This window comes from Rhinopithecus roxellana, chromosome 16 (assembly GCF_007565055.1).
Source record: "Rhinopithecus roxellana isolate Shanxi Qingling chromosome 16, ASM756505v1, whole genome shotgun sequence".
Taxonomy (NCBI): Eukaryota; Metazoa; Chordata; class Mammalia; order Primates; family Cercopithecidae; genus Rhinopithecus; species Rhinopithecus roxellana.
The window spans coordinates 56,711,567-56,738,693 of NC_044564.1; the positions used below are offsets into that span (position 1 = coordinate 56,711,567).

At 39.6% G+C, this 27,127-nt stretch overlaps 1 protein-coding gene and 1 long non-coding RNA gene across 2 annotated transcripts in view; both read right to left on the reverse strand.

Moving 5' to 3' along the window:
• Positions 1-27,127, reverse strand: part of PLGRKT (plasminogen receptor with a C-terminal lysine) — a 78,251-nt gene that overhangs the window by 17,991 nt on the left and 33,133 nt on the right. The gene's annotated exons all lie outside the window — the stretch shown is intronic.
• LOC115893970 lies at positions 9,552-18,487 on the reverse strand. The gene is made up of 3 exons (XR_004054014.1): positions 18,380-18,487; positions 16,885-17,060; positions 9,552-9,605 (listed from the first exon to the last, which is right to left on the reverse strand). It is a non-coding gene; the product is annotated as an uncharacterized LOC115893970 (long non-coding RNA).

The following is a 27,127-nucleotide window of genomic DNA, read 5'->3' on the forward strand; positions in this document are numbered from 1 at the left end:
GTGCATATACACACAATAGGATACTATTCAGCCATAAAAAGGAAGGAAATTCTGACGCATACAACCACATGGATGAACTTTGGAGACATTTTGCTAAGTGAAACAAACAATCACAAAATAACAAATTATATAATTCCACTTATACCTAGAGTAGTCAAATTAATCGAGAGAGACAGAAAGGAGAATGGTGGTTGCCAGGGACTGGAGGGAGTGGAGAGTGGGGAGTTTGTCTTTAGTGGGTACAAGGTTTCATTTGGTTAAGATGGAAATGTTCCAGAGATGGAGGGTGGTGATGTTTGCACAAGGCAGCAAAAGGGAGAGGTGTAGTGAAGGGGCCACATCTGGGCCCTGCAACCAGACTGTCTGTATTTGCATTCAGCCACCACCACTTATTAGCTTTGTGTCCATGGGTAGGTCCCTTAATCTCTCTGTTTCCTTATCTGTAAAATATGGGTAATAATAGTAACTACCTCTGGGGTTTTGAGACTTCATTATTAATGAGAATAGCATATAAAAGTAGTACAACCCTGTGGCTGAATTTGGAAACAACTATTAAAATTTAAAATGCACCTACTCTTTGATCTAGTAATTCCACTTTCCAGCAGAATTAGCACTCAGTAGAAACTGTTTTTCTCCTTTTCCTCCCTATCATCATCATCATCATCATCATCATCATCATCATCCCTATGCAGCCACATGTCCTGATGTGGAAAATTCTGTAAGGTATTGTTAAGTGGAAAAAGCAAGGTATAGACAAGGGTATAGTAAGCTACTTTTCGTCATTTCTGTATATACATACACACATACATACATATGTTCATATTCCAATATGCCTAACTATGTATAGACTATCTTTGAAAGACTATTCAAGAAACTAGTAATGGATGAATCTGAGGAGGTGAACCAGGTGGCTGGGGACAGGGATAAGAGGAAGTTTTCAATATATACCTTGTTGTTCTTTTAGAATTTTGATTCATGTACACATATTAACTATTCAAAAATTTATACTTATTATAAAGAAATAAAATCCCTTAAGCCTTCATTTCAGAATGAATCTGTACTCAGGCCTGGGAAGTTAGAGATTTGTTTCCCTGTCCAACTGCAGGGCAGTGGATAAGGAGGTAATGAAATACAATAAAATGTCCTGCAACTGTTACAATGACGTTCCTACATTATGAAGGCTAGCCACAGTACTGGAAAGTGCTTAGATACAGTGTCAAGTGCAAAAAGCATAACATAAAATTCTTTTAGAGAGTACAACAAGTAAACAAAAAAACAAAAGCACAGAGGAAAAAAACAGAACCACTAAATACGGCTGTTTTGAAACAACAGAACTATGGTAATCTTTTCTTCTTTCCATATAAATGTATTATATAATTTTTTTATTTATGAGTTCTCTCATTATAATAAAAAATCATATTAAAAAGGAAAAATATAAGCAGGGATTACTGGGTAGTGACATAATAGACTATTCATTTTTTTTCCTTTGTATTTATCTATATAAAAATAAGCTAACAATACTTTTTAAAAGAATAACTCCATAATGGGGCTGGAAAGCAAGAAAGGGTGGCATCCACAAGCTAGAAATGTTGAGAAATTTCTGAAAGAGAGAAAGCAGATGGGATCAGAATGATGGTAAGACCTATAGGAGTTTCTGTAGAAGAAACTACAACCTAAAGCAGACTCCAGGGAGGACCATTCTGCCTATAAGAATGCCAGAGAAGCTCCAAGCTTGGAAATAATTCAATAACTACCCACGTAACAACAAATGGTGCCCCTCCCTTCCAATACATACAGAGGTGGCAGTGTTTGTCCCCAGCCAGATTTTCTCCAAAGTGGCAAATCTCTTGGGGGAAGCTTTTATTCTAGGGGATGGGTCCAAAAGAGAAGAGCTGATATCGAGGCAATTCTGCACTTTGATAGCAGACAAGGAAGAAATTAAAAATAGAAGGCAGTACCACTGAGGCCTGAAGTATGACACCATGCTTCGTCCCAGAGTAAACCTTTGTTCTCTGGCAATTGTGGGGTTCTTCAGCCTCCTTCTTGCTCATCCACCCTAAAGGGAAGCTCTTGTGTTGGCACATGTTGCACATTCCAAAAGGCCCACAGACTGCAGAGAAAATCCATGCCAGCTCCTCAAGATAGTCAACCTGGTTCTTCATCATACATTTGAAAAGACAACCAAGGGCTACCAGACATTTGAGGGAAACCAACAGCGTAATAGATAAGGATCAAGGTGCATAAAGAGAACATCTGGAACAGGAGATAACAGAGGTAATGCAGGACAGAAGAAAAGAACGCAACCCATGCGATGAGAACCTTCCTTCCCTACTCCAGGATGTACATGCCCCTCATGTGCCAGCATGTTTTCTCTATTTGGCTTGCAGTTTCAGCTCCTGCTAGGGGAGTCCAACAGAAGGTATGATAACACGGCACACAATATGAATGAATCTCATAATCCTAATGTTGAACAAAAGAAGCCAGACACAAAAAAGGATAAACCAGAAGTAAAAAGATCAAAAGTAGATAAAAAAACTAGCCTGTGCTATTGGAAGTCAGGATAGTGGCTATCCTTAAGTGGGGTTAGTGACTGCACGGGGCTGGGATGGAGCTTAAGGAATATGTTCAGTCTGTGTAAATTAATTGAGCTGTACACTTTAACACTGATAAAAGGCACATATAATTAATGAAGAAGATAGAACAGTTGAGAACTTTTTATAAATCAGACAAAACATTAAATTATATGAAGCAAAACTGTTGGGAATACAAAAAAAATTTTACAAATTATAAATAATAATGGTAGGATTTAACCATCTCTTTCAGAAATATACAGGTGAAATTGGAAAAATGTAGGGATATTAAGGATTGAGCAATTAAATCAAAAAGCTTAATATGTGCATATATGTATAGCCAATAAATATTTTTAAATTCTTTATAAATATTTCGGGAACATTGTATTAGGCCACAATAAAACATCCCAATAAATTCATCAATGTTGAAATCACATAGGCCATATTTTTTAACCATAGTACAGTAAAAATAGAAATAAATACAACTGGATAATGATTACCTAGCTTTAAAACTCAAGAAAATAAACTGAACAAACTATTAGAATCAACAAGATTATAATCAGAATCAGCAGAACGGTTGAATATATAATCAACACACAAACATTACAAATTTTCTATATGCCAAAACCCATTAATAGCTATTCACAATATTGTAAATATAACACCCAGGAAGAAATACTGATCAGAATCTGATCAGAAATTACTTTAGTGAACTTTACAAGCTCATTGTAAGATTTCCTTGGAGGGGAAAATATACAAGAAAAGAAAATTTTGAAAATTGTCTTACCTGCCAGACATCTAAAGTTACTACAGAGATGTGCTGTCCAATATGGTAGCCACTAGCCATACTGGATATTTAAATTAAGATTAATTAAAATTAACAATTTAGTTTCTCAGAGGTGCTAGTCACATTTCCAGTGTTCAACAGCCACATGGGAGTGGATGTGTGTGTGTGTGTGGGTGCGTATACACAAATACATAAATATAAACTCATACTTTTAGCCTATCATATTTATATATATGATTTAACAAATAATAGTAAAGAGAATCTACAGACCAATAAAGTTAACCCAATAGAAAAAGGGCATTTCACTGAAGAATAAATACAAATAAAAAATAAATTATGAAAAATGTTCAACTTCATTTGTAGTAGAAAAATAAAATCTAAACAACAGATCTCATTTTTAAGTCTCATATAGATAAAAATTGATACTATCCTTTGTTGGTGAGAGTGCACTGTTCTGGGGAAAAGCAGAAGAGTACAGCAGTTTTAAGGACAATGTGACAGTATCTGTCTGATAGAAAATCTTCATGCTTTTCTCCCCCATAATTTCATGTCCAGGAAGTTATCTACTAAAATGTTTATGTATTTGATCAAAGAAATACATAAATACAAGACTGTTCAATATAAGCAGTATTTGTAATTGAACAAAACTGGGGACCAATTAAATGTCTACCAGTAAGAGAATGATTAAATAAATTCTGATATATTCTTGCTGTGGATGAACAATTTAAAACAAAAAGAATAGGCCGGGCGCAGTGTAATTACGCCTGTAATCCCAGCACTTTGGGAGGCCAAGGCAGGCAGATCATGAGGTCAAGAGATCAAGACCATCCTGGCTAATATGGTGAAACCCCGTCTCTACTAAAAATACAAAAAAATTAGCCAGGCGTGGTGGCGAGCGCCTGTAGTCCCAGCTACTTGAGAGGCTGAGGCAGGAGAATGGCGTGAACCCAGGAGATGGAGCTTTCAGTGAGCTGAGATCATGCCACTGCACTCCAGCCTGGGTGAAACAGCAAGATTGTGTCTCAAAAAAGAAACAAGAAAAAAGAAAAAAAATAGCTAATATTTACCCTGTATTGTACTTACAATGTGTCAGGTACTATTCTATTAACTCATTTAATTCTCATTTAATCATAAATCACAATCCTATGATTTGGATATTAGTATTATCAAATATCATTTTCTCAGTGAGAGCTAACTGATTCCACTTTTTAAAACTGCAAGTGCCTCATCCCCTATACACCCTTTTCCTTCCCTGTTTTACTGAACTTTTACCTTCAGATATACTATATAATTCACTTCTAAATTTTATTTTATCTTTTTCCCACTTCTAAAATGTAAGCTCCATGAGGGCAAAGTATCTTTTTCTTTTCTGTTCACTTGCCATAACCTTGGTGCCTAGAACAGTGCCTTGCACATAATAGATGCAAAATAAATATTTTGGATTGAATGACTCATCCCTTGATGTGGTTTGACTCCATGTCCCCACCCAAATCTCATCTCAAATTATAATCCCTATGTGTAGAGGGAGGGACCTGATAGGAGGTGATTGGATCATGGGTGGTGGTTCCCCCATGCTGTTCTCGTGATAGTGAGTGAGTTCTCACAAGATCTGATGGTTTAAAAGTGTGGCACTTCCCCCTCTCTCTGTCTCTCCTGCCACCAAGAAAGATGTGCCTTGTTTCTCCTTCACTTTCTGCCATGATTACAAGTTTCCTGGGGCCTCCCCAGCCATGCAGAACTGTGTGTTAATTAAAGCTCTTTCTTTCTTTCTTTCTTTTTTTTTTTTTTTTTTTTTTGTTTGAGACGGAGTCTCGCTCTGTCGCTGGGGCTGGAGTGCAGTGGCTGGATCTCAGTGGGTTTACGCCATTCTCCTGCCTCAGCCTCCGGAGTAGCTGGGACTACAGGCGCCCGCCACCTCGCCCGGCTAGATTTTTGTATTTATTAGTAGAGACGGGGTTTCACCGGGTTAGCCCGCGCCCGGCAAAGCTCTTTCTTTTTTAAATTACCTAGTAACAGTGTGAAAACAGACTAATACAGAAAATTGGTACTGGGAGTTTGGAGCCAAATGTTAATAGCCAAGATAATGGGGAAAATGTCTCCAGTGCATTTCAGAGATGTTCGTGGCAGCCCCTCCCATTACAGACCTAGGAGCCTAGGAGGGAAAAATGGTTTCATGGGCCAGGCCCAGTGCCCCACTGCTCTGTATAGCCTTGGGACACGGTGCCCTGCATCCCAGCTGCTCCAGCTCCAGCTGGGACTAAAAGGAGCCAAGGTACAGCTCAGGTCATTGCTTCACAGGGTACATGCCCCAAACCTTGACAGCTTCCACATGATGTTGAGCCTGTGGGTACACAGAAGTCAAGAACTGAGCTTTGGGAACCTCCATCTCAGTTTCAGAGGATGTATGGAAATGCCTGGATGTCCAGGCAAAGTTTGCATTTACAAATGTGCAGATGTGTGGCCATGAGAAAGTTACATAAAATGGGGATATATTATTCCTTTTTCACACTGCTATAAATAACTACCTGAGGCTGTAAATGCAGAGAAGATCTGAAACATGCTTTAAAGGGGTCCTCTCTTGGGAGGAAATGGGACTGTGCTGAGAGGGTGAGCATGTTCTTCACTTGTTTCCTCTGTGTAGTAGGACTGTATTGTTTGGAAGTTGGTCTAGAAACATGGCCAACAATTGTAGTTTTAAAAAATACATAGCCGGGCGCGGTGGCTCATGCCTGTAATCCCAGCACTTTGGGAGGCCGAGGTGGGTGGATCACCTGAAGTCAAGAGTTCGAGACCAGCCTGACCAACACGGTGAAACCCCGTCTCTACTAAAAATACAAAAAATTAGCCAGGCCTGGTGGCAGGTGCCTGTAATCCCAGCTACTTGGGAGGCTGAGGCAGGAGAATCACTTGAACCTGGGAGGCAGAGGTTGCAGTGAGCCAAGATCGTCCACTACACTCCAGCCTTGGTGACAGAGTGAGACTCTGTCTCAAAAAAAAAAAAAAAAAATACATAAAGAAAGAACAACAGACTAAATTTAACTGACATACCTTCCTAGCAGATCCTTGAGTTGTCCCAAATCACAGAGGGACCATATCATGAGAGGAAGAGTCTGCTCCAAGACAGGGCCTCCATACCTGAGCCAGCTCTCAGGCACAAGGCACTCCTCCCCTGGCTTGTTTATCCAGTCACAAGACTCAGCAGTCGAAAATGTGCACCCTGAAAAAAAGTCATATCAGCCTCACAAACTTCCTGTTTTATTCTTAGAGATATTCAGAATTATTCCTATAATAAATCATTGGAAAATAAACTATTCATGAAGACTCTCTATTCATTCCCTCACTTGCCATCCACTCATGGGGAGTTCAGGCAGTCTCTGGATGCTAAGGATGGAAGACAGCACCTGCCCTCATCAAGTCTATAGTCCAGTAGAGGGAGACAAGTATTAAAGAAGAAATTTCAATGTTGGTCATCAGAGCTATGACAGGTACACTTCAGGGCATTATGAAAGTACACGGCAGGGCTGCCAGAGCTAGTTAACAGGTCCTGAGAGGCCTCTGTGAGGAAATGACATTGAAGCTGAAGATCTATAGGAGTTAGCCAGGTGAGAGGAGATAGGAATGAGGGGTGAGAAGTGGGGAGCACTTCAGGCAGAGGGAACAGCATGGCCAAAGCCTGGAAAGAAGAGTAAGCATGGTGAATTTGAGGAAATGAAATAAATCTTGCAAGGACTACTGAAGAAAACAGGAGAGAGTCAACTGAGGTAATAGAGGAAAGAGGGCAGGACCGGAGGAATTTGCAAGCCATGCTAAAGATGTTAGACTTCATGGGGAGCCACAAAGTGACTGAAACAGAACAGTGACATGATCAGATATGCATTTTAAATGGCCCTGTAAGGAATAGAGGGGAACAGGACTGAACACAGGCAGACCCACTAGGGAAGTTTTCACTTCAGACAGGCAGGTGCTGATGTTGCCTTGAAGTAGGATGGCAGAAACAGAAAGAAGTACATGGACACCAAAGGATATAGAATCAGTAAGAACTGTGGGAACCTGAATGTGGGTGGAGAAGGAAGGGAAGAGTAGGGGTTGACTCCCTATAGTGGGTTAAATGGTGGCTCCTAAAAGGTAGGTCCACATCCTAACTCCAGAAACCTAAGAATGTGACCTTATTTGGAAGTCTTTGGGGGATATAATTAAGTTAAGGATATTAAGATGAGATTACTTTATATTACCCAAGTGAGCTCTAAATCCAATGACAAATTTCCTTATAAAAGACACACAGAGTAGAGAGGCCAGGTGGAGAAGGCCGTGTAAAGATGCAGGCAGAGACTGGAGCAATGCGGCCACAAGCAAAGGGATGCCTGGAGCCACCGGAAGCTGCAAGAGGCAAAGGATTCTCCCCTAGAGCCTTCAGAGAGACCGTGGGCCTGCTGACACACCTCAATTCAGACTTCTGGCCTCCAGAACTGTGAAATAATCACCTTCAGTTGCTTAAAACTAGCACATTTGTTGAGGCAGCTCTAGGAAACGAATACACTCCTCAGCTGCTAGCTGGATCAGCAAGTGCAGTGGTCCCCATCCTTTTTGGCACCAGGGACCAGTTTCATGGAAAACAATTTTTCCACGGACCAGGTCGGGGGATGGTTTCAGGATGATTCAAGTGCATTACATTTATGGTGTACTTTATTTCTATTATTATTACATTGTAATATATAATGAAATAATTATACAACTTGCCATAATGTAGAATAAGTGAGAGCTCTGAGCTTGTTTTCCTTCAACTAGACAGTCTCATCTGGGGGTGATGGGAGACAGTGACAGATCATCAGCCATTAGATTCTCATAAGGAGCGTGCAACCTAGATCCCTCATGTGCATAGTTCACAACAGGGTTCTCACTCCTATGAGAATCTAATGCTGCCCTTGATCTGGCAGGAGGTGGAGCTCAGGTGGTAATGCTGACCAGTATCAGTCCGTGGCCCAGGGTTTGGGGAATCCTAGAATTAGTGGATACAGGTGCCATTTATTGAGACAGGGAATGGAGGAGAAGCAATCTGAAGGCCAGATGACTTCAGCTTCAGATGTGCTGAATTTGCAGGGCCTGGAAAATATTCAAGTGTCGGCATCCATTTACATGGAGCCAATCCACCGTCACAGCTGCCTGACTATTTGTGGCAGCCCTGGCTCCAAAAGGCAGTGAGATAGATGGATCTGAGACTCAGGCAGGAGGTCCACATTGGAGTTCTAGGTTTGAGAACTTCCAGTATATTCCTAGATTAAAGTGATGGAAGTAAAAGCCATTGTTGGGGAAGATCCCATAGAAGTGGAAGGCCTGGGACTCTACCCTTTCGAGTGGCAAGTATGTAAGCCCTGGGAAAGGAAACTGAGAAGGAAATGAAAAATGGTCAGGGGATCAGAACAGAACAAGACAGGGGAATCTTTTAATTATTCCAGAGTTAAAAAATGATCTTTATGAAATTTCAGATAAAGTTGATAAATAATTCATACTCCTGTTTTTTCAGAGCTTCTGTTAGTAAAGAAGAAAAAGTCAATAGTGCATGCGATATATCATAGTTCATGCTAGACATGGAGAATAATAAAATCTCACCATGACATTGCTATACTTTGACTGTGACTGTGTACTCAGCGGGTAAAGTCAAAATTTCATTTAAAATCTTCTTTTCATATCAATACTTAGCTACTCTGGAGACACTGCTCTGATTAGATTAAATCATCTGTGGAAGAGCAGTCAAACTACACACCGGTAAGATGAAGGAAGAACGACCGTGTAAACATGACATGAAAAAGATCTAAGATCATGATAGGTTAAATTAGATCATGAGTTAGAAATTCAGAGCCACCTCTTAACTAACCAAGCAGAAGAAAAATCATCACTGCCCACACAAAAACCAGCATGAAAAGATGCACAAGAACCCAGTATAGTCCCTCGCACACAGAAAGTGCCTAATTAATGTGAATTTCCTTCTTGTTTCCTAAGGTCTTTCACTGAAACTTATAAATAGAAACATAATAATTTTGATATATGAATTCATTTTCCTCTGATATTTGGTATTGCTTACACCTTTATTTAACTAGAGCAACAGCCAAAGTGAGGGAAGATGAAGTAGAAATGAAGACATGAAGGTGAGATGAGGTCAGATGGAGGTGGGTGGGGCCAGGGGAGGGCAGATCATGTGGGACCTTTCCGGCCATTGTGTTTCAGATTTTATTCCCAGTGATACTGAAAGCCTGTGGAAGGTTTTGAAACAGCGTGATTAATATTATATCAACAACAGTACACAGTTATGAATCAATAAATGTTCTAAATCCATAAATATTAAAACAGTAAATAAGTATTGTAAGAACTTTTTAGACTGCTTAAGCCTTTATAACTTTCCTAATGTTGGTTATTATTGTGACCTCTCATCTGCTTGAGTTGAAAAGGACATCTTGATATATGTCTTTTATCTACCATGCCTGGCTAATTTTTTGTATTTTTAGTAGAGATGGGGTTTCACTGTGTTAGCCAGGATGGTCTCGATCTCCTGACCTCATGATCCTCCTGCCTTGGCCACTGTGCCTGGCCAAGATCATTTTTTAACTCTGGAATAACTAAAAGATTCCCCTGTCTTGTTCTGTTTTGATCTCCTGACCATTTCTCATTTCCTTCTCACATACTTGCCACTTTTCAGTACCTGTGTGTTTTGGAGAAAGTAAGGAAGAACAGGGTCTGCTGTGTGAAGTCTCATGAGTAAGAAGGAACCCCCAAGACAGAGAGGATGGTGGAAAGGAAAGGAAAACAGCCAAAATTTGTGGTCCATTTTTGAGAAGCAATTCTCCGTGGGTCTCCCATATCTCTGTATGCCTTTCAAGCAAAGACACTGACGGTGTTTCCTCCAGAAAATATGTCCTATATTCTTGTTTATATAGCAAAAGCCTTGGAAGACAGAGATGGTGTCTCTCTCAAGAGAAAAGGAAAGGCATGCTTATTGTCCATTAGCATTATTTTAGTAAAAGCACACAGTTATGGGTCAATAAATGTTGATTCTTTATATTTGGATTTGGATTCCTTATGTAAGTCTTCATCTCATGTAATGCAACCATTACATATCTAGTATCTCCTGGCCCTGATCACATAGCTCCTGTGGGACCTGAGGACAAGGAGAACAGATGCAAGAAAATGCAAATACACTGGATGTTACTATTGACGTGAGTAATAAGTCCTTTTTCTCTGACCCAGGAGTCATGTGTCTTCCACTAGCATCCATGAAACTATGGCAGGCTGACTTGCTGGCCTGCATGTAGGATAAAAATTTCAGACCTTCTATAGTTGTTGACACAAATGAGAGTAAGACCAAAGCCCAGCAGTGGTCAAGAATTTAAGCACAGGTAATTCCCTGATACCTTTAGGATATTTTAGTCTCAAAGTAGTAGTTCTCAACCAGGCATGATTTTGCCTCCCAGGGCATATCTGGCAGTGTCTGGGGACACTTATGATTGTCACAACTGAAGTATGCTACTGGCATCTAGTGGGTAGAGGCCAAGGATGCTGCTGAACATCATATGATATGCAGGGGACCCCCCCCACACACAACAAAATAATTTTCATCTCCAAATATCAATAGTGTTGAGGTTGAGAAATTCTGGCCTTAATTAAAGAGGCCATATAATCAACACAAGCACTATAGGGGCCAAAGAGAAATGTGACCCTGCTCCTGCCCTGGGGGAGCTCTCAACCTCAGTCCAGTCTTCATCTTTTCCTTCTGACATCTGTTTCTGTTCATCCCACCTGCCCCCTTTCCCCCACCTCCCATCACTGCTACCTGCTGTTAGTCATCCTATGTCCATCACCCATAATTATCCTGAGTTCATTCATTATGGGCATAAAAAGTTAGAAACCATACCATAAAATTAAGGTCACACAGGAATCCTACGACTGGGTCAGGAAAGGAAACTGCTCACCGGGTCTTGCCCAGACAACCCCTCAACTATGAAATGCCTGGGGTGTTTAAGAAACAGCAAAGTGACCCATGTGGACAGCATGGAGTGAGCAAGGGAGAAAGTGGTAGAAGACAAGGTTGGAAGGGTGATGGCAAAGGGAAAGATTGCCAAGGGCAGAGCTCCTCAAACTTTTAACGTGCATGTGAACCACCTGGGGGATTTGCTCAAAGCAGGTTCTGATTCTGTAGACCTAAGAGGGACAGGTGATTTTCTACTTCTAAGGAGCTCCAACATCAATGCTTTTAGAAAATGTGCCATATTCAAGTACAAGAGTATAGGGTCTCGTAGGCCTTTGCCAGAACTCTAGCTTTTACTCTGAAAAAGATGGAATGCTGCTGGAGGGTTTGGATCAAGAAATTATGTAATTTGACATTTCAACAGGACCATCTGACCTCTGTTTTAAGAATACTGAGTACTCAAGAGGAGTGAACACATGTTTTCATTCATAGCAGCAGTTGTCATAATAGACTCAAACTGGAATTAACCCACATGACCATTAACAGTAGAATGGATACTTATGGTTTATTCATATAATGGGATACTATAAAACATGGAAAAAATAATGTATTACTTCTACAAGTAACAATGTAGATGAATTTCACAGATGTAATGTTGAATTAAAAAAACAGACATAATAAAGTACATACTGTATGGTCCCATATATAAGGAGCGTTAAAATAGGCAAAATTAATTTATGGGGATAGAAGTCTAGAGAGTGGTGACTTCTAGCAGTGAGAGAGGCGGGAGGAAGCCTCCTGGGGGGCTGGGAATGATCTATCTTTTGATCTGTGTGTTAAGTACACAGGAATAAACATCTGCAGATATCAAGCTGTACTCTTAAGATTTGTGCACATCACTATATCTATGTTATACTTTAACATAAGAAGAAAGGGAGGAGATATTGTAGAGGGGCAAGGGTAACAACAGGGAGAGCAGTTAGGAGGCTATAGCACTAATCCAGGCAACAAACAGGGGTCTGGGGTAGAGTGACACCAGTGAAAATGGTGAGAAGTGGTTGGATTCTAGATATATTTGCAATTGGGAGCTGAAATGATTTTCTAATGGACTGGATATAGGTGATATGATGTGTCAAGCAGGCAGTTTGGTAAAGCAGTCTGTAGTTATGGCCAAATTCTGGGTTAGAAATATTAATTTGAAGGCATCAGTTATGTGGGTGGTATTTGAAATTATGAGTCTGGATGAGATGCCCCAGGAAGTGAGTATAGATGGTGAAAGAAGACAGTGGCAATCTGAGCCACAGCCACTCCAGGAATGTGTAACAGTCAGGGAGAAGAGGAGGCAAAGGAGACTGAGACAGCATGATCACGGAGACAGGGAGACAGCCAGGAAGTGTGGTCCCAGAAACAACTGAGGAATGTTTTTCAAGGAGGGAGGGATCAGCTGTGTCAAAAGTTGCTGAGAAATTGGGTGAGATGAGCAGTGAGATATCGCAAGCTTGTCATTGATTAGTTAACATCTAAAATTGTGCCTGTCACAGAGAAATCACTCAATAAATAGCACAGGATGTATGCAGATGATACATAAAAATCTATATAAACTCACTGTTCTTGCCAACAGATCATATTTCTGCATTGAAGAAAATAACAAATCTTCACAAACTGGCCTACTCTTTCACTCTTTCCCCAGTCCTTGAGGTTTTGACTTAAAATGAGCAAGTATAGAGGACCTTCTCCCCATTTGGCATAGCCCAAGGGCATGAGCCTAGCTCTCAGTCACCCTGGTCCTAAAGGTCATGGAGAAATGAAGTGTTCTCTTGGCCTGTTCTGTAATTTCTGCTCAAACTTGTGATGAAATGTTCCTCTTTAGAGAAACAGGACTTCCACTTAATCTCTCTGTGCTTCAGTTTCCTCATCTACAAAGTGGGAATAATAAAAGTGTCAATCTCATAATTTGTTACAAAGATTAGAGGTGTTAATATATGCAAAGAACTTACAGCGGCATCTGGCACATGGCAAGTGCTAAATAAGTATTAGTTATTTATGATATTGTCATGATATTGACAACATCCTCCAGCTGAAGGTACCAGGCACATAACTACTGTTGATAAAGTTGGCTTATTGACTTGTGCAATGAAGAAGACATGCACAATGGGGAACTGTGGGGTGTCTCAGTAAGAAAGTATTAGAGAGGACTTAACATAGGACATGGACTTGTGTTAGATATCTGGGGGAGGGCTCAAAGATTATCTGGATTGGATGCTGTCAGGAAGTGGCCATAGTTCTATGATGGGATATCTTAAGATTTACTTAGGAGCAGGAAGAAAAAAGCAGGCAACAGTGATAAATAGTAAGGCTGCAGTAGCACTGCTATTAGTCAGCACGGGGGAATGCTTGGTCATTTCTGTGGTTTTGACAACGTTCATGTGGTTGTCAGTGTTCTGGCATGATTACAGAATGGTCTTCTTTTATGCCTTTATTCATCACAGTCACAGCACGGCCTTGTCTGATGGTGCTGATCTATGAAATTGTTTATGTTCTGCAGGAGAAAATGATGGTCTAGCTGATAGTGCCAGGTCAGCCCCCACCTGTCAGGTTATGTATAAAATGCCATGTGCTTTGAGGGGGTCATTAAAAGACTTTGGAAAGACTTTCCATTTCCTCCAGCACCATCTGGATAATAAGTCATCAGAGAAAACCTGGGGAGGTGGGCAGAGAGGAGTAACTGATCTAGGAAGAGCCCAATTGCTTAGTCCTAGACATGCTCATCTTCTCTGCTTTGCACATGATTCACTGAACGATCTCAGAAGGGGTTGAGAATTTTGTAGGTGACCCAAAAAATGTTCATGAAGAAAACAGGAAGAGATAGGAGTTTGTTGGCCTGCACTCCCAGATAAAATGGCATTCTTCCTAATGACTGAAGGCTATTATAAAGACAAAGCAGAGAAACCAGCTTCACAGTACGTGAAACGGACCTTCACTGAAGGACAGCACCTGTGGGAACTCTCAGCCAGAAAGCACATCAGAAAACCTGAACTGCCAGGAGAAATATCAAGGAGGAGTGAGGAACAAGGGTGAGATTTCCAGGGGCCTGAAATGAAAAATACCCAGGAAGGTTGGTACATCATGTCCAGAAGCACTAGGAAGGTGCCACTGGGGTCAGACAGTCATTGAGGAAATCTAGTGGAGTCAGAGGAACCAATGCAGGCTGTCTAGAAGGTTCTAAAATCCAGATACCAGCCCTGGTCTGCTTCAGGACGGGAGGGTATTTTTGCTTAAAATACCAGCAATTCTCAACTCTGTGACTAATTCAGTTCGTGTGTGTGTTTGTGTGTGTGTGTGTGTGTGTGTGTGTGTATTTGCCTTTCTCCATGTAAAATTAGCCCTGAAAAACCACAGACTGCCAGAGGAAGACCTAGACATGTGACACTTTTATCAGAATTTATCAAGGTAGCCTCATGCTGGACCAGTTTCAAAATTTGAAAGATCACAGGAGTGGCCAAACAGAGTGGTCTCAGGCAGAGAGAGTCAAAGAGGCAGGCGGTGGGGGCTGAAGACCCTTCCTGCCTTGGCTGTCCCCACAGGGTCCAAGGGCAGAATGCAAACACTATCATATCATTCTCACCTTTCCTCTACAAATGATGTTTATTCTCCTTGGCATTTGATAATTCAGCAAATCAAGTTGGGGTTAGTGGCTTTGGAGCCAGAGAGACCCAGATCTTTAACTCAGGCTCCTTCAGGTAATCATTGCCTGATCTCAACCATGGCATTCCTCCAAACTGCAGCTTCCCCAGTGTACCCAGTCACTCCTATCTTGCAAGGCTGTTGTGTGACTTAGAGATAATGTGTGTAAAAAGGCAAACCCAGGTGTAGCCAACAAAGATAAATAATACCAAGTCAAGTTTACAGCTATGCTGTTTTTCATATCTGGAGTGGGGATTTTTAAAATGTCTTCAAAACACAAAATGACTAAATCTTCAAAAAGAAAAAAGTTCTATTTACTAACATAATTCTCAATTGTCAGAAAATTATAAGGGGGACATTAGTGGTTGGTTTGGGGTTTTTTTGTTTTTTTTGGTTTTCTTTGTTTGTTTTTGTACTATTCAGTCTCTCCACCCTAAATATCAAAGCAGCAGGATTTTCTAAGAACAATTAAAAGATACCTAGCACATCCCAATAGCCAGAAAAGTGCTTTGCTGAATTGATGTTGGTCACAAGACTTTAAAAACTTGACTTAAATGGTTAAATGTATGTGTGAGAATGAAGCATCATTAACTTTATCTAAAATCACTGATTTGAGGCAACTTTGTATGCTGTGATATGGTTTTGATTTGTGCTAAGTCAAAATAAGATTATTTATCTTTGAGCCAATTGCAGTTTATGGCATTTGGTTTCTTGGAGTGGAACACAAAACAGCCAACATGTCTTTAAAACATTGCCAGGGAAATAAAAGCTAAGATAAGAAAAGAAAGTCATCCTGCTGCAATACTAATTTCACCTAGATTATCACAATATTTCTCCTGAGGATAGCACACTTTGACTCCATATCAGAAAATTCCATAAAATTAGTTTGTCATATGTAATGAGCTGTGCTTCTGGGTACAAAGATGACATCACATTGGCCACATCTTTGGCCTTTGGTCAGAAGCAGTGATAAACTGGTGTAGGCCGAACTCTGCTTTCTCCACATCGCCCTGTAAACAGTGACACACACTTTGGAGACTGTCCTCCAGAGTAAAAGGCAGAGTTTGTGGCCTTGAGGCAAGAGTAAGGCTAGCTCTTCTCCATGGATGAACCAACAAACAAAGCAGGCAGCCTCACAGGTGCCCCGTTAGGTTCAATCGTATTAATGCTTTGTCTAATTTAGCTGTCCTTAAACTTTTAGCAAGCTAAGACACCTCAAAGCTAGGTTCTCTGTAGGAATTAGGGGAAGGAGTGTTGGCTGGGTAAGCCCTGCAGGTAACTTAGATGCACCTCCCCTCCCTCATCGCTTCCATGCAGAAGTAGAGATGGGCATGTTCCTCTCAGTTGAACAATTCAAGGCTGATCTCCTTAGCTGCAAGGATGCACAGAGGGGAGAAGTTGGCCTGGCCTGGGCAACACTAAACTCATCTCTTAGAGCTCTGACATATATACCATGAGACCTAGAGGGGGAAAGTGTGTGAGGCAGCAACAAGGCTAAGCATTCTGAACACACTGGGACAAATTGAGTTTTCTGTGCCTTTGGGTTTTTTTCCACTTAAATCTCAGACACTGTAATAGCAGTTATATTATCTGGTCTCCTCAGGACTACTCCAGAGAGGCAGTTTTAGGATAAATGATATTTGTCAAGTTGTTATAGATGTTCACAATAAAGATACGATCATAATTCTGATTAATTGCTTAAGGTTAGTATGTTGATATAAATGAATTGCCATTGACAATCAGTCCCAGAGGGATGTATTCTTTATTTCCACAACTTATCTTTAATTGTATCTTAAAACTTCTACTAACACTTTCTATTCACTGTATCATTATTGTGCAATTATAATATGGTTATTCATAAAGCAAATTGCTTAAGGCTAACTCACATTCTCACAGTAGCATGTCTCAGCTTTTGCATATGTCTCATAAATATTTGAAGCAGGAGGAGATAAGCATTCCAATTCTGTAGTCAGGCTCCCTGGTTTGAATCTGAGATCCCCTACATACTAGCTGTGTGACCTCAGGCAAGCTGCTTTTCATCTTTGGGCTTCAGTTATCTCATCTATTAAAAGGAAATAAATAATTAGATTCCCTTACTGGGTGATCATAAAATAAGAGAATACATAAAATGTTCAGACTAGTAACTGGCATTTAATAAGCACTCAGTAAAAATTAACTATTATTAGTATTTTTGGCATGCTCCTTTATTTAAATTTCTGGATTGATTTTTATTTATTTTATTTCATTTTATTTATTTATTTATTTTTTTGAGACAGAGTCTCGCTCTGTTGCCCAGGCTGGAGTGCAATGGTGTGGTCTCGGCTCACTGCAACCTCCACCTCCCAGGTTCAAGTGATTCTCCTGCCCCAGCCTCTCGAGTAGCTGTGATTACAGGTGTATGCCACCACACCCAGCTAATTTTTGTATTTTTATTAGAGACAGGATTTCACCATGTTGGCCAGGCTGGTCTCGAACTTCTGCCCCAGGTGATCCGCCCATCTCGGCCTCCCAAAGTACTGGGATTACAGGCATGAGCCACCGTACCCAGCCACAATTTCTGGATTTTAAAAACTATTTGCAACATTATAATAAGATGACTTCACTCTGCCATTTTTATTTTCTCCCTCAGTGAGTGAAGTCAGGATAAACATCCTTGTTTGTTCCTCCTACCATGTACACAATAACAAGAAATACCTGGTTGGAAAAATGAACATCTCATAATAATATGAAATACATTTAAAAGACTTCTATTTGCTACACCTCTTGTTGGTTTTTTACTATAGTTACTGTGAAATATGCGGATTTTTTTAAAAAGCTCTAGCAGTTAAATGATGCCGTAGAACCCCAATATGGTAAGTGAAAATAATTCTAACAGTAATTTCTTATTACTATACCTCTCAAAGAAGTTTCTTCTATAACTTAGTAAGGTCTCTCAACATTAGTCATTTTACTCAGCAACAGATATGGACCTTCTCAAAGAGAAACACAGAACAAGAGAATTAATAATCTTATTTTTTTTCTTACCTATTGGTAAGAAAATGAGCTGTGCTGCTCATTTTCAATCTTTTGGATTCAGAAATTCTCTTACTAGTTTGTAGTTTTTGCTGAGGTTTCTTTTTTTTTTTTAATAAGCTGGGAATAAGGACCAGCTAACTCAAGGAATTAAGTAATATCTTTCTAACAATATTTAACCATTTGCTGATTTAAAGTTGAGCTACTGTTTTTTCCAGGTTGATTCCAAAGAGAATAGGTTTTCGTTTTAAAGATTTTTAAGACCGACAATAAGAAAAAGGCTAATCAGATACAAATCTGTGCCCTCAGGAAATGAACACTGAAAACTATATCCAGATGTTCGAAGATCTGGGAAGAAAAGCCTCTTACCTTATAGTGAGATACATTCTCCTTCAGTTGATGAATCTCTAGAAATGACCATCTCCCTAGCCCAGCGTTCTATCTAGTGTTGCTATTTTTATTAACATCAAGTTTCATACACATCCCTTTCCTAAGGAACTATAAACACGTTGACTACAAGTAACTTTTAGGAAGTGAAAGTTTTCAAAGGCCAAATGATCTAGACTTGTTGATGTTTTGACTAAGATTTCTTTAATTTCTGGGAAGCAAAAGCAGGAAGCCTACATGACTTCCTGATGAACTGAGGGTGAGCAGGGAAGGCAGAGGAGGCAAGACATATTTACCAGTTTCTAACATAGCCGTTGAGGAAAGAACAAGACGAATGGCTCAGGTGCAGGGAAATGAAGAACGAGGGAGAAAACATAAACGGAATGGAATTTCCCATGACGATTTTTTATGAGAAGTTTTTTTGTTTGTTTGTTTTTGAGAAGGAGTCTCGTTGTGTTTCCCAGGCTGGAGTGCAGTGGCGCAATCTTGGCTCGCTGCAACCTCCACCTCCTGAGTTCAAGAAATTCTCCTGCCTCAGCCTCCAGAGTAGCTGGGATTACAGGCGACTGCCACCATGCCCAGCTAATTTTTGTATTTTCAGTAAAGACAGAGTTTCACCATGTTAGTCAGGCTGGTCTCGACCTCCTGACCTCCGGTGATCCACCCGCCTCAGCCTCCCAAAGTGCTAGGATTACAGGAATGAGCCACCACATGACAGAGAAGTTTTTTTAAAAAATGTAACTTTTCATTTAGGAAAAAGTTCAAATATTGGATGTTATAACAAAATTCACCATAGTTCCCTCTATCAGTGATTTAAACATGTCTGTTTTTTAATTAACTCTCTTCTTGCTGCCGGAGATAGACTACAGTGAACTATTTCCAAACAACCAGCCAAAGGGAAGCTGACTGCAACGGAGCCTCAGGGAAGGCAATGAGGGTGAGGGAAGTGGGCAGAGGGGCCCCCATTCTGCAAGGCTTTACAGCAAGGCTACCCAAGCTATCTTGAAAGAGTCTGACTTTTTTGTTTTACATTTTATTAGAAGGCATTATGACAATCAAACATTACACTCAAAATATTACACTTAGATTATCCTAGTGGTAAAAAGACTTTGCAAAAAAAAACTTAATGAAATATTTTCTTCAAACAGATTATCTTCAAATAGGTGTAATATATAATTGGGGTTTTACAATTTTCAAGAGAAGTATTTGAGAACTAATGGTAGTTAAGTTCATGCATAAATACATTAAGCTGACAAACTTTTATTAGGATTTGAGAAAAGTTGCTGATACATGCTGTAGATATATGAAAGTAAAAAACTGAATCTTCTTTATGGAATCATTAATCTGAGGCATGATATTAGTTTATTTACAATAATTGGCAAGCAAGCAACTCAGTAAATTACTGGTACTTCAATTCTGGACTTCAATTCAGAAGTCACTGAAATCCTGGACAGTAGTTCTGACCATTTGTGTAAATAACTGCAGAATTATGGAGCATGGCTCATTAAGAAATAAGAGTAACATTCATATGAAACAAGAAAGTATTGACTCATGTAGTAGAAAATAATAAAAGAGCAGGTGAAAGAAGCATTAAACGGCCGGGCGCGGTGGCTCAAGCCTGTAATCCCAGCACTTTGGGAGGCCGAGACGGGTGGAGACAGGTGGATCACGAGGTCAGGAGATCGAGACCATCCTGGCTAACATGGTGAAACCCCGTCTCTACTAAAAAACACACACACAAAAAACTAGCCGAGCGAGGTGGCGGGCGCCTGTAGTCCCAGCTACGCGGGAGGCTGAGGCAGGAGAATGGCGTAAACCCAGGAGGCGGAGCTTGCAGTGAGCCGAGATCGCGCCACTGCACTCCAGCCTGGGCAACAGAGCGAGACTCCGTCTCACAAAAAAAGAAAGAAAGAAAGAAAGAAGCATTAAACTTAAGAACATCTCTAAATAGTGCAAATTCCTTTGTATAATGTTCTCTATTCACTACTTGATCTTGCATTTTCTTTTATCCTCTGAGCTATAGGACAGCATAATAACTTGGAAGCCTGTCTCTTGAAATAAGCAAAAAGAACCAAATCAAGATGTAGTTTCTTAATCCTAATTTGCATAGTTTTCATTTTTCCAAGGCATTTTCATGAAAACATTGACAAAAACTGTGGATTTTTTTTTATTTGATTGGATAACATTAAGAAATGCACTAGGGTTCATGCTCTAACCTAACACTTTTTTTTTTTTTCTAAGACAGAGTCTCACTCTGTTGCCCAGACTGGCGTGAGGTGGCACAATCTTGGTTCACTGCAACCTCCGCCTCTCAGGTTCAACCGATTCTCCTGCCTTAGCCTCCCAAGTAGCTGGGATTACAGGTGCATGCCACCATGCCTGGCTAATTTTTGTGTTTTAGTAGAAATGGTGTTTCACTATGTAGGCCAGACTGGTTTCGAATTCCTGACCTCAGGTGATCAGCCCGCCTCAGCCTCCCAAAGTGCTGGGATTACAGGCATGAATCATGACACCCGGCAAACCTAATTCTTCTAATTATATGTTACAATTCTGAAAGAATCTCTCAAGTGGATTTTGGACACTAACAAGAACACAACAAAATGATCTATTTTTTTTTTTTTTTTTTTTTTTTTTTTTTTTTTTTTGAGACAGGGTGTCACTCTGTAGCCCAGGCTGGAGTACAGTGGTGTGTTCTCGGCTCACTGCAACCTCCACCTCCCCGGTTCAAGTGATTCTCCTGCCTCAGCCTCCACTACACTACAGGCATGCACCACCACACACGGCTAATTTTAGTATTTTTAGTAGAGACAGGGTTTCACCATGTTGGCCAGGCTGGTCTCGAACTCCTAACCTCAGTTAGGTGATCTGCCCACCTTAGCCTCGCAAAGTGCTGGGATTAAAGGCGTGAGCCACCGCGCCGGGTTACAACAAAATAATTTAAATGAAACATTTTCACATATGAAAAGTTAGTTTTAGAACTGCATTTAATGACTCTTTATATCCAGAAGGCATTTAAAAATAATAAATAAAGACATTTTAAGAAGGGCAACAACCTAGCAGAAAACAGTTTTGTCTTCTAGCTAGTCTGTGCTGGAAGACTGAGTAGATATTACGCATTTTATCATTATCATCTGAATGTAACAGATGGAAGCCAGCTATGGATAAATCTACAACGCCAACAAAGACTAGAACAATTTAGCTCATCAAAATTAGGTACTTTATTTTCAGTGAGTTGAAGAATCACAACATGATTCTCATCTTAAAATTATACATTTCAATGTGATTCATAATTTGCAGTAACAATAAAGGTAAACATAACACTATTCTTCTACCAAAGCAGAATTTTTGAAAATCACAGTTTTAATCAAAAGTTTAAATTCACTTCCAAACTTATTTTATCTCATGAGTAAATTTTGATGCTGGAAGCAAACATTTTAGTGGTAAGTATGAATGTGAAGGCTACAAAACAAAATTGTAGGCTTCCTACTAGTGGCAACAGATTGTAGGCTACTAGTGCCTACTAGTGGCAACCCATTAGGAAATGAGCTCATGGACTTTCTTCCAGGTAAGATCAAAGAAGTGAGTGTGCTTACTACCCTCATCTTGCACATGGCTTTCCCCTCACTTTATTCACGTTTCTATTCAAATACTTCTTTCCAAAGGCAGCTCTTCCCTGACCTCTACATCCAGCTATAGTGTTCATCATAGCACTTAGCTCGATTTACACTTTGTATTTCTTTAAATACTGTCTGTCATTTCTACTAAATGTGTAGGCTGTATATGAGCAGTGACTGAGTTCAATTCTGTATCCCAATCACCTTAGATAGGGGTTCATCAAATATTTGTTGAAAGAAGGAAGAAAAGAGGGCAGGAAGGAAGGAGGGAGGGAGGGAAGGAAAGAAAGAAGGAATGGAGGGTGGGGGAAAGAAATGGAGAAAAGGAGGAAGAAAAGGGAGGGAAGACTGTAGGGAGGGAAGACAGAAGGAAGCAAGTAAGCAAGCAATGGTCAGTGGCTTGAAGGTATCTGCCTAAACTAATGCACTGTGGCTAAGGAAAAAGGAAAAAGCAAGAACACTAGAAACAGTTGTCCCAGCTGCCCTCAGGTCACTGAATTTACAGAGCATAAAGATACAGGGAGCGCCGGGCGCGGTGGCTCAAGCCTGTAATCCCAGCACTTTGGGAGGCCGAGACGGGCGGATCACGAGGTCAGGAGATCGAGACCATCCTGGCTAACACGGTGAAACCCCGTCTCTACTAAAAAATACAAAAAACTAGCCGGGTGACGTGGTGGGCGCCTGTAGTCCCAGCTACTTGGGAGGCTGAGGCAGGAGAATGGGGTAAACCCAGGAGGCGGGGCTTGCAGTGAGCTGAGATCTGGCCATTGCACTCCAGCCTGGGCGACAGAGCGAGACTCCGTCTCAAAAAAAAAAAAAAAAAAAAAAAAAGAAAAGATACAGGGAGCACTGGCTGCCCTTGGTGTCAGCTATGCTCAGCACACTCAAGTTTGTGAGCTTGTTCCTATTCTCTATCTCTAGCTTTGAGGTAGCCCTGAGAATATTGGTCACTTTCTTCTCCTCCTTATTTCCTTTTATTTCAAAACTAGAACGGGGAGGTATAGAACTTGAAGGAGGACATAGCTGAGATCTGTACAAATATGAACTTTGTAGCTTGGGGCCCAAATCCAAATGGATGGGTAGAGCGAAGCCTGAACCACACTGAGGACTAGAGCAGGTAGATGAGGATATCAATGGATGGACAGCAAAACAGGAGCAGATAATGAATAAGGTCCCTTCCAAGTGTGAGCTTCTCTTTGTGACTCTGGGAAAGCTGATAGGGCAGCAGCTGCACCCTTAGCACTCACCAACCACAAAAGGAGAAACATAAGGTGTGGGTTACCCTCCAGCAGGGCTGTGCTGCTCAGATTTAGGAAGGTGAGAAACCTGCTGCCCAGTCATAGGACTATAGCATGCCAGGGACCCTCCAGATGCAACAGGCTTTTAATCACAGATGAAAAGTACTTAATAGTTACTGAACTACGTAAAAACAATGACCAGCGATCCAAGGAGAGAAGTTAATTCTGTTAAGCCAACCAAGTGACACAAGGTTTTGCCTGGAGGAAGGAAAACAGAGAAGCAAGCTGTGATCTTCCCTTTTTATAGCCAGTGCTTTGAATCTCCTTGGAGAAGGAAGTCCACAGAAAACAATTTGATTTCTAAGTGAATAATAATTAGATGCTCTAAGTTTTCAATGTGATAAACATCCTGGCATTTCTTCTCCACTGTACCCCAATCCACAATAGTATATGGGGATATAAAGCCTTTGGGATCCTCTCACTGGAGAAGTCCATATCTGAGATACCTCATTTTACACCATAAAGCTTTGAGGAAATTATATCACGTCTAAAGACTTTTTAAAAGAAACTGCCACATGATGTTATAACATTGGGTAGCATTTTACCACCAAGTAGTGATGGGGTCAGAACAAGTCATCCCCAAATATGCCATTTTGAAGTATTATTTTGAGCTAAAAGAAACTGAGAACCAGTCAATGCAGAAAAAGCACTTTGCCTACCCATTTGCTTAAAGTATAATTTCCCATTCATAAAGGACATTTTTATAAGTAAATGTATCTATCTTTGCCAGAAAGAGAGTTACTCATAGATAACTTTTTCTCACTGGAGAGACTTTTATCTGCATAGCAAAGTAACCTTTATTCACCACACATTTCCTCCTGCCTTCCCACAATTCGTCTCTACCACTCCCCAGTACCCCCAAATCCTTATTCCTATTCCTTACTGTAGCTTAAGATAGTATCTGTCTCAATCATGTGGCTGCTTCCTGGAGTCTCATATTTTGGTGGGACTCCTGTGCATATGTGAGTAATTAAATGTTTTTTCTCCCTTTAATCTGTCTAATGTCAATTTAATTCATAGACCAGCCAAAAAATCTAGAAGGGTACACAGAAGCAATTTTCCCTCTCCTACAGTAGTTTTTCTGCTAAAAAATATATGAAGAAAACAAAATCCTTGCCATCATTATTTCACCTTACATAACTTCTGTTATAAAAGGTTACTTATTCTTCCCATTAATATGGCTCAATAGGCAGATTTTTTACCTTTTCTTTAGAGTTGTGCATTTTTAGGGTGTCCAGTCCTTGCAATTCATAGTTCTTGAATATGAAAGCTCTAATTGCTATATTTACCTAAGGTATATAGCTACAAACTGTTATTTAGAAATGAATTAATTTTCAGTGGTTTTAAAATATCTAACCTAATAGAATATCCCTTACTTGTAAGTATACTAATGTCTTTAAATATGCAAATGTTTAAATGCTAAAAATATAAGCAAAATATGGAATTAAAATACACGGGCCAGGCACAGTGGCTCATGCCTGTAATCCCAGCAATTTGGGAGGCCAAGGTGGGTGGAGTAACGAGGTCAGGAGTTCAAGACCAGCCTGGCCAACATGGCTAAACCTTGTCTCCACTAAAAATACCAAAAGTTAGGCAAGTGTGGTGATACGTGCCTGTGGTCTCGGCTACTCAGGAGGCTGAGGCAGGAGAATCACTTGAACCCGAAGGCAGAGGTTGTAGTGAGCCAAGATTGTACTACTGCACTCCAGTCTAGGCAACAGAATAAGATTCCATCTCAAAATAAATAAATAAATAAATAAAATACATAATTCCAATCAGCTCTTAAGGTGGTGGTAGTAATTTTTATTGTAATACGTGCAAAAAATTCACCAATACTTGTGGGTAGATTAGCAGTTACTAATGCTAAAGTGCAGGGTCTACCGCTAAAGTTCTCCTTGTGTTTTTTACTTGCTTATGTACATTAGAAAGAAAACATACCATCACAGATTTTCCAAGAGAGGAAAATTACGCATAATCCCCACTCAATATAACTTCTAATACTCTGAGCTCTTCATATTCAAAAATCCCTCAAAACAAATGTGGCTTCAAATTTTGGGGTGCATAACTGAAAATAATTATTTTACATTATAATTTTACATTTAAGTCACATAAAATGATTTAAAAATCAGACCAAGTGTAAAATAAATTCCAATTCCAAATGACATAATCTTGTTACTGTAATGAAATAAATCCCTAAACTGATGGTCCCTGTATTTCTAATTTGTCTTTGGTAAATATACTTGAACTGAACCTAAACAGAACTTTAACATCATAAACCTACCAAACAGATTCAAAGATAACACAAAATTTGTGTTTACTGAACATCATCCAAATATTTCTTCTTCTAAGAAAAGCGCTGTGTAAAAAAATTTGAGCCACCAGAACATATAAATATTATTAAAGTACTCAACCTTGTCTTTTCATCTTTGTATCCTCATTGAATAGTACAGAAGCTGGCATATTGTTATTGTTTAATAAGCATTGAATAAGTAAACCAGTATTATTCTCTTTGGGGTTCTATCCTTAACATAAACAAATGTGAAGACGCAAATTAGAAAACCAACATATTCAACTACACTGCTATTCAGCCATATGATGTAATTCTAACACATTTTTTCCAGAAACATTCTGAGGCATTGCTTTGCAAATTCATGACTAAGTGTAAGGATAAGTGTACGAGAAGTGGGATGTTGGGAAACTTTACCCTCAAAAACCCCAGAAACCAAGTTAGATAAGATCTTAAGATAACTGGCTTAAAAATAAAAACATAATATTTTTACTTTAAAATTTTATTTTTTAAGGAAAAATAACTGCTATTGCTGGCCTTTCTTATTACTATTATTTTGCAGGGACAGGTGGCTGATAGGGGAATTTAAGGCTGTCGTTTTCAAGTATACAAGCTTATTATTCCATTACCCAGTCTACACAAGACACATGACTATAAGCTCAAGTCTTAGAAACTATTGGAAATCTATCAAAGACAAAAAGAAATAAGAAGGGCAACAAATTTAAATATAGGACGGGCTAGAAAAAAATATGTAGATTAGATTATGCTTTTCTAGAAAACTGCATTAATTTGTCCACATTAAAGCTCTAACACTATTCTGTGTTGCATGGCATTTAGAATGAGGTAAATATACAATAAAACAAACAAGAAAGCTTAATAAAGCAATAAAGAGAATTTGTAATTAAGACTGTTAACCTCTAGCAAACTTCTATGGCCTTTAACCCAGAGGAAGATTAGAAATGACTCCAATATACCAAATAAGCTTCACAGATGAATAGGAAGACGGTATCAAAAAAACATTTTTTAAGCAGAGCCTTTCATCTAAAAACAATATATACTACTTATAAATAAAATAAACCAGTATTTTTTACTTTGGTTTGATGTAAATTTGTTAATTGTTATATGAGGAAAATGGGTATTCACAAGCCAGTATTACCTTAATTTATTTAGGTGAAGATAAGAGTTGGAGTTCTATAATTTCTTTAAGGTTCCAATATCTGTATCTGAAAGGTGACATCATTTTTTTTTTTTCCTTCCCAATGGCAGTGTCAAGGGGACATCAATTCTATTGTGGAAGCAGCTTCTCTATTATAAAATTCATGTAACACACTGGAATGTTCTTTTCTCTTTGGTCAACAAACACTTGTCTCATGTTGAATGTGGATATTTTTTAATTACCACAGTTACAGCAAAGTCTTACCCCAAAATTTAATTTGTAATTAGGGAAGGTATCTAAAGCAGTTTAGGAGCATCAAATTCAATCTAAAATTGCTAGAAAACTTGTTACAGTTTAATAAACAATTACTTTAAA